Here is a 15,010-nt window from a genome sequence, read left to right as displayed (position 1 = left end):
CCTCAAATAATTATTGGCGTGTTTGTATTTATATGTATCGTCTGTGCCTTCTCACGAGTCTCTGCTCCACAGTTACCGTACTACGCAGCTATTTGCAAATGGCCGTTTGCTTGGTTGAATGTCGATGGGCTAGGTCGCGTTTTGTATTCTCTGCCGTATTTTACTTCTACCTGCGTGTCATCTCGGCATCAGCTTCTTTCCTAGTCCCAGCGAGCGTCGTTAACTAACAGCGGTGGATCCGTCGTAATCTCGAGTGTTTCTGTGTCGTCTCGGTATGCGGTCGGAGGCAGGGGTGAGTACATCGACAGGTAAGCCTTTCTCCACTTCTTTATGCATTCAAGCGGCTCTTATTTAGACATTTCACCATTGTGAATTCAGTTATTTATATTTGAGGTTTGAAAATCAGTGCAAGTAAATATGGAGACACATATTCCACGACTTGCGTGGATAAAAAAAATTCATGACTAACTTACAGGACAATGTGTGCAATATAAACACCGCGGACGCCAAGGGTCCATCAAGAGATTTGCGGGGTTCGTTCGCGCGATAGCTGTAAAAAAAAATCATGCGTAAATACGGCACAAAGTGTGCAATATAAACACTGCGGACCCCAAGGGTCCATCTAGAGATTTGCGGGGTTCGTTCGCGCGATAGCTATAAAAAAAAAAACATGCGTAACTACGGCACAAAGTGTGCAATATAAACACTGCGGACCCCAAGGGTCCATCAAGAAATTTGCGGGGTTCGTTCGCGCGATAGCTGTAAAAAAAATCATGCGTAACTACGGCACAAAGTGTGCAATATAAACACTGCGGACCCCAAGGGTCCATCTAGAGATTTGTGGGGCCCGTTCGCGCGAAAACTCTGAAAAAAAAATCATGGGCAACTACGGGACAAATTTTGCGCAATATAAAGAACCCCCTCCTCCCCCCCCCCTTTTGTGAAAAACAAATCATGAGACAAAGTGCGCAATATCAGCAGCGCGGATCCCAGGCAGGGGTCTACCAAGCTATTTGCGGAGTCCGAGACCTCCCCCCCTCCCTTACACACAAAGAAGGGTTGCGCGATAGCTGTGGTCCGGCTAGACGCAGTTCTACTGGGTTTTGCAGTGAGTTTCATAGCCTACTTTAGTTTCACAAAGTCAAAGAACCGCAAGTGGAGTGCAGAAGCAGGGAGTGCACGCAAGAGAGAGGAAAGATCGCCCCTACGCCCTATAGAAGCACGAGCTCTGGCTGCACTGTCTGACGGGGCTGCAGTGCAAATCGTCTTGGTGGTCCGACGAGCGTGCGGCGAGGTTTTGGAGGTAGTAGAATCCCTGTAGCGGCACGCATACCAGGGCCGACGCGAAACGATTCTTTCATTAATTTTTTTATCAATTGACTGGTTTTTCGCCTGACAACAATTATTTTCAAAACACAATTCTTTCATTATTCTTTTTTAGCAACTGACTAGCCTTTTGCCTGACAATGATGCTTTCATTAATTTTTTTTTTAGCAATTGACTGGCCTTTTGTCTTGCAACGATGCTTTCAATAATTTTTTTTAGCAATTGACTGGCCTTTTGCCTGACAACAATGTTTTCATACGATTGTTAGGGTAACTAATCTGCAGAAACTAAGCTGTTGTGTAATTGCTAAGCAGCAGAGAAGTGCCACTGCTTTACTTGCTTTAACAAGGTGCAGAGGTGCAAACTGAATTCTTTTCTTGAATTGCCACTCTACTGTCCTCATATTGCAATAGCTGTTTCCCACTGACAAGCTTAAAGTTGTTCCTTGCGAGCTGTCATATTTATGTCATTCATGACCGCTTTAAGAAATGTGCCTCTAATGGGGCTGCAGGTTTTTGCCTTAATACAAATATCTTGGTTATAAAAGCAAATATTTGGTACAGAGCATATTTGCTGTCATCTGATGTATGGCAATCAGTGCAACCTGACTCACCATTTCTTTTCAGTCCCCTTTTCAATTTAGTTTTCAGTCCCTCTAAGGTGCCTGCTTACCTTGGAGGAATGTAAAATTGTCCCAGTGGTTTTGAAAAATTGCAAGTACTCAAGCCATAGGAATTAAAAAGCAAATGTAAGAAAGCCAAATAGCATACACCTACGTTGCAAAAGAGTGAATAATTTAGAATGCGGTTTCAGAGGTAGTTGCTGGAAATGAAACCATCTTATGTGCTCCTTTAACTTTCAGTCCCAAGCCAGCCTTAGCTGATACAAGCCATAGTTCCCCCAGCAGCACTGCACTGGTCATACTTCCACTGTAGCCACCAGGTGTGAGTTTTTGCTTTTACAGATATTCTCATGTAAATCTTAGGATTCAAATGCATGAACCGACTGCATGCTAAACAGGGTGGTATGTACTATAAGCAGTAAATGAAAGTAAATGAATAACCACTAAGACTAGCGTAGTGGCTTTAGGGCCATGCTAGTGTAACCTGACTTTTCAGTGTGCTTTAAAACTCATTTGTCAGTGTCTCCGAAGTGTCCTCTTACAGAGGTGGAGGGTAAAATAGTACCAGTGGTCTTCAGAAATAAAAAAAACTTAAGATGAGGGGAATTTTTTACTTCCTCCTCGCTTGAGTTGCATAAACATTAGTTGTAGAGTGTGGCAAAATTTTGAAAGTGTCCGAGATATCTATTAGAAATTAAACAATTCGCTGTATTTCTTTAATTTTCAGTCACGAACCAGCCTTCAGCCAGTACAAATCATAGGTCCCACAGCAGCACTGTACCACTTCTACCTCTGCCACAGCCATCAGGTAAGAAATGTTTATGCTTTTCAGATATTTGCATGTTCTCACAGGCACAAAATTTTTATGAATCTTGCTAAAATCATAAGAACATAATTGCTTCAGCCTTGTACATACTATCTAGTATATGGTATGTATTGTCAGCTAATAAACTAAATTGGCCACCACTCATTGCCACAGAGCATCAGTAGGGCTACACTGTTGTATAGTGCCGCTTGCTTGTGGCCAAAGTGCCATGAGTTATGAAAAATTTCGCTCTCACTCTTGCATGGGTGATTGCCAGACAAGTTTCTAGTGTGGCATTCGGCAGCTCTGCTGTTCATGGTTGTAATGCAGAGGAGTGTATATTGCACTGTGGCAAAGCAGTGGGACGGCCGTGATCTATCAAACTGCTGAAAGAACGAGGTACTGCGGCCAGGTATGCTGAAAAACTACCCGAGATGCAGCATCGGTGGCTACCGTAATGTGCACTTCAACCCTGTACAGCAAGATATGGCGTGCTTAGCTACAGTGCTACTACTTTTTGAATACTGTCTTTATTATTGTCTCTGCAAATGGGCTTGATATTCTGTTCAGTGAGTCCTCTTAGCACTGCATAAATTAGGTGCCGTGGCATATTTTTAGGAGCATGTAGATCTCATATGGTAAGTTATAAAGTTTTTGGATGAAACCAGATAGAGAATCTTATCTTTTATAAGAGTATCCTTAGTCCAGTAAAAAGTTACCGTCAGACTCAGTGCCAAGTCTGCTGAAACAAGTCATTGTTTTTGATAGAAGCATATTGTCACACTAAGTAAACTGTTATGCCTGGTTCACACTGCAGAAACATTTGGTCAACCTTTGTCTGGCAAGAGCACATTTGCATAGCTTTGGCAACCATCTCGCCACTTTAACAATAACTGTCTGGAAATATGTACCTGTCACACAGCTACACAGTGAAAATTTCTACGGGAACACTTGGCGAGCTCCTTGTCTCACTAAAAAAGAACTGACAATGCTCCCTTACTGCTCCTCAAGCATAGCCACTCGTATAGTCCCATACTGCCTGCGTGCTCATTTCTGGGGTCAAATACTGTGCATGGAGGAGAAAGGGAAACATGCGGCACTAGCACAGCTGGTTTCATTGGCAGCCTGTCTGACTGCTTGCAAGGCGCCATACTACGGCATGCAACAAAGCGATGAAGAAGAGTTTTCTTTAAGTGCTGTCTTGATGCATGAAAACTAAAAAACGGTCAGTTACCTTTAAGTGCATGCTGTGGTGGTGTGTTGTTTCCGGAAGTTTTGCTCAGCTGGCGAAAAAGTCAAATAATGCTGACGGACGCTGTCTGCATTTAGTTTTCGTTGCCCGAGGCAACACCCCGGCAACGTGCCTTGTTTCTCAGCTTTTTGGAAACAAGTTTGTAGTGAAAAAATTTCTGGCTTGCTCGCAAATGTGTTTTGTTCATGCCGCTGATGTGTTCCTCCAGTGTGAACTGGGTTTTTGGTAGCAGATACTATTATTTATCACCTTTCATTTTTCATGATGAAGATTATGTTTGTGATTCATATTCCTAACAATCTCCTCATGACATTTGCATAAGGGACAATGTATCCAGCCATTACACTAAAGCTGTTGTCAGGGGACTCACTGAAAAAAATGTCGAACCCATTGCAGAAACAATGCTGAAGAGAGTATTAAAGAACAAGTGAGCATGTTAATGGCTGATGCAATGCCTTAGGTCGTGTTGCCCAAACTGGCAGGATGGGATGTATGTGACTGACAATTAATAACTTCAAGGTATTAAAAAAATATATACAGGAAAAACATCACTTAATTTCGGCCGTCCGATAGCTTTGCGACAGCACGATGCGCTTTCTCACTGGTGGTGTGCGCTCTTCTATGTCATGACCATCAACATCAGGACAGCTGGATAGCACACTAGAAATTTATCAAGCTTGGCAGGCGGCCTTGAGAGGGAAGGTGAAGTTTGTCATCACTTTTTTTTATCGAAAGCTTGCCATAAGCTATATTATAGAAACTGATGTAAAATATTTTCCGTAAGGAACCGGAGCAGGCGCCCGCTCTTATTGTTGTCGGTGAGCCATTTAGAGAAGTCTTCTTCCCTTGTTGTGGTTAGTCCCACTTACTGCAGAATCTGTGTCCTTGATGCCTTTGTCCCTGCACAAGTCCACAGCAGGTGGCGAATGCTCACTTCTTCAGCTGGTGTGGAACACTTCGGGCATGTGGTTGGTCCGATGTCTGCTTGAGATTGCCATCGGCATGTTACCGACGGGGTAAGGGCCGCCCCAGCTCTTATCCTTCTAAGGGAAACCTCCTCCAATCTCGTTAAGTTACGAGGGAGGGGGAATGTACACGGGGTTATGAGGGCACGTGTACTTCTTAAAGAAGATGCTAAGATGAGAACTTGAGCACACTGGCACAAGCCAGTGGTGCGATGTATTAGGGTCGAGTTGCAGTCTCACTCCTTTGAGCAATAGTTTACTTTTCTGGCTGTTGCTACTGTTTCACCAATACACTGTCGTAAATTTGTTCAGGAGCAGCTGTTCTGGACATGGTGAAAAGAATTTTCCACGAAACGATTAAAGGTTGTTCAAAATATATTCTCAATTAAAAGGTACATTTTACAGGAATGCATTTGTTTCTTTTAGCACTGGCGTCTCTAGGGTCACCCGCACCTGGTGCAAAGGAGCGGCACCCTTTCTCCCTCCCCATGTTTAAAGCACCAAATCGTAACTTCCTTCTCTGTCCTCATGGCTTCCTTTGAAGTCAAGCTTGCTTTTGCACCCAACCATGCAGAGCAAGTAAAGTGAATTTTTTTTCTTTTTAACCCTTAGACGCAGCGATATTGCCCCAGGAATGACAATTCATTAAAACATTACGTCAAAAGAACATATTTCCAAAAAAAGGCAGAAACACTAGCATGTGTAAGTTGCGAGGACATTCACTGACTTAACTAAGCGGCTTAATTAGGACAGGTGATTGCCCAGTATGAGAAGTATTGGAAGTCCACTTGTACCTCGAAAAGGTGCAGATTGATTTCCGCATCTAGACTGCAAAGTTACCAATGCTCACTGGTGCCATACCAACAAAAAATGTTGAGCGCCAAATGGCCTTTTGGAGCTGGGAGATAGGGGGCATCCCCAGGCTGAATTTTGTTAATGCTTTCACTTGAATTTCTCATTTTAACAGCGACTTTGCCTTTTCCACAGAGAATAATGCACTACGTGAGCACCCTTGGGTACATTCTCAATACTCCTTTTAAAGCACCTGGCCTTTCTAAAAGTGCCCTCCTTCACAGTTTTTTTTTGTGGTCAGCACGTCATGATCTGACTTGTCATTCCACTCAACAACAGGCATTCTGTGCCTTACAGCGTTTTGAAATTGTCTGTCGGATGGGACTGGATCGAGGAGCGAGAAAGGCACAGGAGATAAATGAACACGACAACTGCCGAAGAGATACTGCCAGCAATGCCCGCTTGGGAAAGGAGGCTGAACTGCATATAAAGAAAAAGAGGCATGGCAGTACGGCTGCTGACTGGTGTCGTCTAACATGCTTTTGCGCAGGGGTTTCTGATGGGTATCGGATTAATGCTGGTGTTTTCAGGGCGCACCCGCGTGCACAGGCCCAGTTCAACATTAACTTGGCATGGAGTCTCTGGCATAAACTAAGGCCTGTGTTTTCAAGAACTCCAAACAGAACAATTAGTTTACGAGAGAGCATTCTCCAGTCAGTGTCTCAGCAGTACCAATACGCGCTTTTACACAATAATTCATTTTGCTCCCCACCACTTCCTTTCTCTCACTTACCAGCTGCACCCTCTGAGCGCTGCACTCTGTGCGGACCACACATCACGCACCCCTTTCATTAGCCACGTCTTTTAGTATATCATAATTGATGTTATGACGGATCTTATATATTTCCTTCAAAGTTGTTCTGTTCATGCTAGCTGTTCTCTCACTGCTAAAATTTTCTTGTACTGTAGCTAAAGAAAAACATTTTTTTTTGTACTAGAATGTGCTCTGCTGTTGTTGCACATTTAAAAACCTTTTTATGGGTAGAACATTTGTGTGTGCAAAACACTAATTGTTGTTTTTGTTTCAATAACAGTGAACCACTGTGAGTGCCAAGGCCTCTTTGGGTGATGCTGCAGTCTCACAACAGGCAGGAAAGCAGTCAAAAGGTGTGTTTCTGCTCATTATACCGAAAAAAATATTGGAGGTTTTATGGTAATCTTAGAAGGTCTTCAGCACTTTTGCACCAGTATTTATTCCTTGGGAGTGAAAAATAAACATAACTCAATGAGTGTACCTTAATGAGTTTGAGCGTTTATTACAAATGCAGTCTTCCTGATTCATTGAGCTTTGGCCCAACAGCCCACTGACCACAAGTCACTCCTGCTGAGAGGTAGTGTGATGGTGATGTGGGCAGCCTTTCGAGCTCCACATTCTGTCTTCAAGGCTAGCTCTCTGGGCAGTCAATGTAGTTCTCCACTGCACTGTGCAGCTGTCTCATTGATATTTAGTTTACATATTTATTTTCATTTGACAGCATTGTCAATCATATACATACCTTCATCATCATTATCATCAGCCTGACTACACCCACCGCCGGGCGAAGGCCTCTCCCATATTCCTCCATTTAACCCGGTCCTGTGCTAGCTGCATCCACTTGACCCCTGCGAACTTCTTAACCTCATCTACTCACCTAATTTTCTGCTGCCCCTGCTAAGCTTTCCTTCCCTTGGAATCCAGTTTGTTATGCTAAGCGTCCATTGGTTATCCTCTCACACTAGATGTCCTGCCCATGCTCATTTCTTCTGGGCACTTTGCTATTGCTAAATGACTAATTTCTTATTTTCGCCTCTATCATCTGGCACATATGCATCAGCATGCAGTACTAAGCTACTGCATTGTGTGAAAGCACAAGACACAGATGTAAAGCCCTTTTTAACAACCCCTCCAAATTACTCGGCTTAGGGACGGCAGCTCTGATGCCGCTCTGTTCCAAGGGTCAACTTGATAGGTTGATTGCGATCTCACCCTCCCATTCCAGATGAGCTACTCTAGGTTGCAGAAGTGCTTGGCTGCTATAATTTGTTCACAAGTAGCAGTTTATGATTCTCATCATTTGTTGAATTATTTTTGCTGTTAAACATTTCTCATATTTCTCAAGTAAGAAGCCAGCAACAGGAACACTAGCTACTGCAATGCAGTCAGCAAAGTATGTGCCTGTAGGCAGGAAAAAACTCCCAACCCCTCTCATCTATCCTTTGCACCACTGAGTTGCCGAGCATTGCACCGCTCAAAGCTAGGTTTTATGAATGCCAATGTTGTATTGACTGGTGTGGAACTAAATGTCTCTATTGAACAACATTGAGTTTTATACACTTTTGCTACAAACATGCAGAGTCCAAGTTGACTGAATTTCTGAGTTAACATGATAAGCATAAATGTGAGCTCACTACCTTACCTCAAGGAAGTGTGGCGCAATAAAGACAAACACTATGAATGAAACACAACACAGGCATACACTGCCAACTGTAATACAAAACAGAATGCAAACTTCGTCTTTAACGCCCAAGCACAACTTCCTTCTCTACACACAAGTCCTTCACATTTGCACACCTCTTCTTTCCTAAGCAGATATGTCTGGCCAACAGTAAATGTTTGCAACCCTCACATCCCAGGTATCGTCCAAGCAGCGAATACAAGACCAAATCCATCACTCACATCATCCAAACAGAACTCATAACTTCCACCACTGAGACACAAACTAAAAAAACCACCGCACATCTGGAGCTGCCACAAATTGCGTTCACTCAAAGCAAGGCGTCCGTGTGCTGTGCGATGTCAGTGCACGTTAAAGAACCCCAGGTCGTCGAAATTTCCGGAGTCCTCCACTACGGCGTCTCTCATAGCCTGAGTCGCTTTGGGACGTTAAACCCCACAAACCAACCACAAACCAACCAACAATGCATCTAAAAGGCAAATCCAGTCTGAGTCTTAACAGGGAAAAATGTATCAAGGCAACCCTTGCAAGCACTGATCACCTTGGCCGATCTGGTCAGCTGCAGTTCATTACATATTGCGATGGCTTTTGATCTACTAGCTTTGTTCTATACAAGTAAACAATTATTATTTGCCTGGGTCACCTTCTGTTAGTATTGGCTAGCCGGAACCACTGTAAAGCTCCCAGGGTTGTGTACTGCATGAGGGGAATATTGGATGGGCTGGATTGTACCCCGAGGACTTCTCGGAAGATGGATCTAGTACTGCAGGAACATACTCTAAGTAATGTTTTTAGATGATAACCTTCGTCTTCTTCAAACGGAAAAAGGGGGCTTCAAAGTGGTTCTGGCTGGCCTGTATGAAGAGAAGGCGACCGTGAAGAATTTTAGGAAGAATTAAGAATTTTCTGCTTGTGCAGAAGAAAGCTAGTAGAGCAAATGTCATCATGTTATGTAAAAAACTGCAGCTGAGCAGATTGGCCAAAGCGATCAGCGACTGTAAGAAGGGCTGCCTTGATGTATTTTTTTCCTTTTAAGACTCATGAACTGAACTCTCCTTTTAGATGTATTGTGAGTGAATGTGATTCATGGCAGCTGCAGATGTGTGGTGATCTTTTAGTGTGTGTCTAAGTGGCAGAAGTTGTAACTGTCTTGCGCAGACAATGTGAGGGGCGAACTTTTTTTTATTTCGCAAACTTTATTTCAAAAATTATGTAAAGCATTTTCTATAGTATGCCTTATGGCAAATTTGGGAAATAAAAAAAAGTCCACCGCTCACCTTGGATGGGAGGGTTACTAACATCTATTGTTGGCCAGGTATATCTGCGTAATTAGGAAAGAAGGTTTTAGCGTGATGTACTTGGGTGTGAAAGTGAAAGCTGAGGTTCCGTTTTGTGTTATAATTGGTATTGTGTGCTTGTGTAGTGTTTCTCTTTTCGTGTTTGCCATCATTGCACTGCTGTTCTGGGTATCATGCACCATTTCGTCCCACATGCTCTTCAAGGAAGTGCATTTTGCTTATAACAAATGGGGCAGTTTTCTTCATAAGTGAACATTAGAGTAGTACAGCGCATGCTAAATGTGTTCTATCTTGTAAGCAGATGGCTCCCTAATTCTACAGGAATCTGCAGAGCTAGATGCCATTCTGCTCACACTTTTGGTACTATATAGACAAGCGTCAGCCAGTGACATCAGTGGAGATGCGGTGGCACTGGTGACAGTAGTGACTTTTGGGGTGTAGGCAAAAACCCTAGCCATCTGTTTTGTTTTCAAGCATGGTTCTGGATATTCCTGCAAGCTGTGGTGCGGTCAGTTACACCACGAGGCACAAGAAAGAAAATGGCACCTGTTTTCATATGTTTCTTACTGTCTGATAAAGATGAGTGCAAAGGGCAGCGTGAGGACTACAAGTAGACCCTTCAGCGACGAATTGCCTTTGCAGCTAACGTGCATTGCACATCTGCACTGCAACTTGATCAGGTAGTTCAAAACACTTAATTGTCGCACCTACTTTTTGGCCGCACAGCGAAGAGCGCAATAGCAAACACCTGCAGTTTGTGGACGTTTTGTTTTATATACTGTCCATTAATAAGAAGTTTAATCAAACATCCTTGACAACCCATTCACCTGCAGTGCCCATGTGTTCGTACAGAAAAGGACACAAAAGCTGCTTCGAAGGTAACTGTAGTTAGCTTAAGCGGTCACTCCAGCCCGATATTGCCAAAACAGGCGCTGTCTTTTGATGTAGCTTTTCTGTTTTCACTTTCACGAGTTTCAATGAGTGACTTTGTAACCAGTCCTATAAAGCGAGTGAACATCTTTAGTATCCCGGCAAAGTTATGCAGAGTTATTTCTCAGATCAATAAATTTTCTTTTGAAAGTCCCCAGGAACCTCCAGAACGAATTATATATTCACGTAAAACCTAGCTCTGATCGAACAGTATATTTAAGTATGGTACATATGGTATATGGAGTTTAATGCCCCAAAGTGGATTCGGCTATGAGGGTTGCAAAATAAGCAGTCATAAGATGACTTGAATTTAAATAAAATTGTTCCAAGTATAATAAAAAAATAGCAGATTGCTCAAATTTTGCTAAGCGCTCATGGAGAACATTGCAGTTGTGCTCATGTACTATACAGCGAAAAGAACAAAATAAGAGCACTCCTAAAAGCCTTCATGTGTATATTAACCTCTGAATGACATTGATGCATCTATACGAGGAAACAGGCGTGACACTTTTTTTATCGACCAAGATGAAAGCTTGGCAGCGCACTATAAGAGAATGTTACAAAGAACTATATGATGAATTTCTGTCTCTTAAGTTTATTGTACATACGGCTAGAAATATGATTCCTAGTTCCCTATATTTGCCGGTAATAATTGTTCCCAGGTAGCACAGAATGTGGGGCCCCAGTAGGTCCGATGTAGGCAAGTGGGGCTCGGGCAACCATCATAAAACCTGCATCGGTCCCCGATGGGGCAAAAGTGGGCAAGCCCCAATTGGGCTTGCCCCTGCTCCTCCCACATGGGTCCCATAGCGGCGTTTCTTGGGCTAATGCAGAGCACATTCCTGCATCCAGACCACAAAGGTCCCAATTGCCGGATATTTGAGGGCAATCCAACCTAAATGTGGGCTTTTTATGGGAAAGCCCTCATAGATCCGAAATGACGCCGCCCCCAATTAACCTTTCTGGGACCAAAATCGGCCGTAGTAGGGCAAGAAAACGGACATACCCACATGCTGCCCCAATCGGCCCCTTGTAGGTTACTTGAGGGCAGGTGAAATATCAATAAGGGCTCAATTTGGGCAAGCCCTCGTGAAACCCAAATGAGGAAGCCTTAGCTAAACCGCTTTAGGTCCCACATAGGCTGTAATGGGGCTGGAAAGCGGGCGTGCCCGCATGGTACCAAAATCGGTCTTTTGTGGGGACTTTGAAGGCCCGTGCAACAGCAGGTGGGCTCTAGGTTCAAAAACAACGTCCAGCCCAATTGGGGCTGCCCACATAAAACTGCTTTATATCCCACATGTGCCGTAATGGGGCTGGAAGGCGGGAGGGCCCGCATGATACCAAAATTGGTCACTTGTGGGGAATTTGAAGGCATGTGGAACAGCAAGTGGGCTTTAGGTTCAAAACCATCACCCAGCCCAATTGTGGCTGCCCCACACAAAACCGCTGTAGGTCCCACATCGGCCGTAATGGGGCTAGAAGGCGTGCGTGCAATTGCGTAATCATTGTTGCCAACCTTTATTTGCATTAGATGTTGCCCTAAATTACTATTATAGATGATTTGTATAACAGTAGTTGCCATGTTTAGTCGATTAAAAATTTACACGGCTTTAGTTCTGGCGCTCATGCAAATTGCGCTACAAATACTAAAACAAACTGATTGCTAACTTTTGCCTCTTATGTGGTTGCTTTGGACAGCCTGCAACTCCCAGCACAATATTACTGTTCAGAACACACATCTCCATAGCCTGAACAAGATGTACATGAAGTCATTTCGGCTAGATGAATGTTATGAATTATTGTAAAATTTAATTTTGTTGCTGTTTAGAAAGTGCAGACATGTATAAAATAATTGCTTAATTATGTGCATAAATATTGATTGGGAAAGCTTGGACTAGGGCTTTCCATCAATTTCCTGCGTTGGACCCCTATGAGAATAATGTGGGCAAGCCCAAGTGCGGCTAGCGCTATAGAACCCGCATTGGTCCTATGTCGTTATCTGAGCGGCAAACTGAAATAAAAAAAATGTTCCTCCAAAGCGGCTGCCCAAATCGGTCCAAAGTAGGACCATCGCGGGGAGTTGGCGGGATGTGCCCTTTTAACAATGCCGCAAAAATGTGGGCAGCCCAGCAAGGGCTGCCTGCATCGGCCCCTAGTGGGGCCCATTGGGGCTTTGTCGACAGCCCCCTTCCGGCCTACGTCGGCCCCTCTTGTAGCACCCACATTGAGCCCACCGGGGCTGTCCTGCATTGCCTACATCGGGCCCACCGGTGCCCACCCTTCATAGCCCACTTTGTGCTACCTGGGTTCTTTAGAGTGAATTGGTGCTTGGAGCAGCGGAAAGTCTATCAAAAAGAGTCGTCATATGAAAAGCACATTTCAAGTCATTCATATCATTGTCCTCCTTTCATGCGCTAGCAATTGACCCAGAAGTTTAACAGTGTTGACCTTTTTCTTACACATTAAGTTTTTTCGTATTCATTTTACTTAATCAGTTACTTCAGCCACCCATGTACTGTAGCCACGGACTGTTGAAGTCATGGCAAAGATGCCAATGCAGCTCTTTGCCGGGTAATTCCAGCAGTAATCGGCTTCAGAAGCGCTGAACTAACGCCAGTGGCAAAGTACTACTATTCCAGTTCCTGACAAATGCCCACACTGCGAAGAACCCACTTTCGACACCACTGTGTGGCATCTAATATGAACATGCCCAGGAACTTCGCATATACGCAAGATCATTTTACAAAAAGCTGGACTTTCACCGACTAATGATTCTCATTTCCACTTATGGATAACAAACAACATTTATGCCTGCAGTTTATGTGACACTCCACACATTCCTGTGACTCTAAAACCACCTTTTATGCCGTGTGGCAAACTCAGCGCCATAAATAAAATAAAATAAAAAGTGCTGAAAGTGCTCCAGGCATAATTCAAACCATTTCTAAGCACAAGCGGTGGTCGATGCTTCGGTACCGAGCGACGCTTTCCTAATTGGACTACTCATGAAACTACCTTTGTGGATCCTAATCTGACATAGTAAAAGAATCATATGGTTAACTTTTGCAAAGCAAAAATCGCAGAGCTAGTACAAGCAGGGTGGTTGAGCCCAATTTGCACCGGCGGCAGCTGGCTTGGCTCGAGTTGAAACTTGCTTGTCGCGGTTATCGCTCTCAGCAGCTATTTTTCACTGGTCAGCGATTCTCACGAGTGATTCAATTTTGGTAATCTACTCAGTATTCCAGACACCAACAAATTTTTCTCGCTTCATTTCTGACATTGGCACCAGCGATACGCTGTTTTGTTCGCCTACGGTTTGCGGGAGGAGGGGCCACCGCAATGATGTTTACGGTGGTCGAGGAGGTGCTGCCCTTGTGTGGTGCTTGACCACGCTGTTGGCGCCTCGTCGGTACGACACTCCGGGAACCATTTATAAATAGGATATTTGTAAATGCAGCTTCATTCTGCCAATCACTGCGTCGCTTCGGCTGTTGTACTTAATGGGCAATAGCTGCTGTAACCGCGAACGGCAGTGTGCTGTGTAACAGCAGCGAACCGCGATTGGCGGTTAACCATGGTTAAGTTCGGTAACCGTGATTAAGCTAGCCGAGTAACTAGGGTATAAGATAAACTTATGGTCGGTTTGAGTAGCAGAGCAGTTTCAGAGAGGAGGAAATTGTAAGCTGTGAATAGAAAAGAATTTGAGTGGGAGATATGGTTAGTATGCTTGAAGCAGGGCAGATGGCTGCAGGTAAAGCAAAACAGTGATAATTGAAAATCAGTGGGGCAGTACTTTGTCCTACAGTGGAAGTAACTAGCCTTATGATGTCGATAATTCATGCAGGCTTACCTTGCAATCCATATTGCACTAGGTTCTGTAGTATATAGTGCAAACAATGCCCCAATTTCTAATTGCATTAAATTATTTGTTGTCCAAATGGTTATAATTCCCCATCCCCTTACAGTTTTGTGTAAATAGTCGAGTTGTATCGGTTATTGATGCTACATGCATTCTTCTTGCTTTCACTTCGTTCCTATATTACTTTGCAGGTTGTATCTGCACTGTAGTATTATGGATGAGTGTTTGTAGCTTTGTACCAAGTAAGATTGTAATATTAATATTTAACCACACTGATATTACCTATTGCCTAATTTTGCAGATTTCTTGTGGCACTACCTCAAGGTGAAGGCCTGCCCTGCCGATGAGCTGCAGAAGCGTCAAATAAAGGTGGCAAGGTACCTGGCAAGAAGTGCTGTGACCTGCGGCGGTAAATATCTTCTCATGGTCATGTTTGATTCTTCTGTCCAGTTTAGGCAGAATTAAGTGGTCGACTGTTATAATTTGTTCAGAATCACAGTAGCAGGTAATGATTGTCATCATGGTTGTGGTGACTGTCTTCCTCGTCGAGCCCTTCTGATATGTTGCCAGTCAGAGGAGAGCAAAACGAACATCACCTGTTGCAATGCAGTCAGCAAACAAGCCAGCAGGCAGGAAAAAACTATCGCCTCTCATCCATCTCGTGCA

At 43.8% G+C, this 15,010-nt stretch overlaps 1 long non-coding RNA gene across 1 annotated transcript; it reads left to right on the top strand.

Moving 5' to 3' along the window:
• Positions 1 to 2,696: 2,696 nt before the first annotated feature.
• Positions 2,697 to 14,730, top strand: LOC146184892 (uncharacterized). The gene is made up of 3 exons (XR_014708608.1): positions 2,697 to 2,756; positions 6,857 to 6,929; positions 14,646 to 14,730. It is a non-coding gene; the product is annotated as an uncharacterized LOC146184892 (long non-coding RNA).
• The last annotated feature ends 280 nt before the right edge of the window (positions 14,731 to 15,010 follow it).

Source organism: Amblyomma maculatum, chromosome 7, assembly GCF_055883805.1.
Source record: "Amblyomma maculatum isolate TAMU_Amacu chromosome 7, ASM5588380v1, whole genome shotgun sequence".
Taxonomy (NCBI): domain Eukaryota; kingdom Metazoa; phylum Arthropoda; class Arachnida; order Ixodida; family Ixodidae; genus Amblyomma; species Amblyomma maculatum.
Note: the sequence above shows the minus strand (reverse complement) of the source record. Positions and strands in the feature narration are given on the sequence as shown.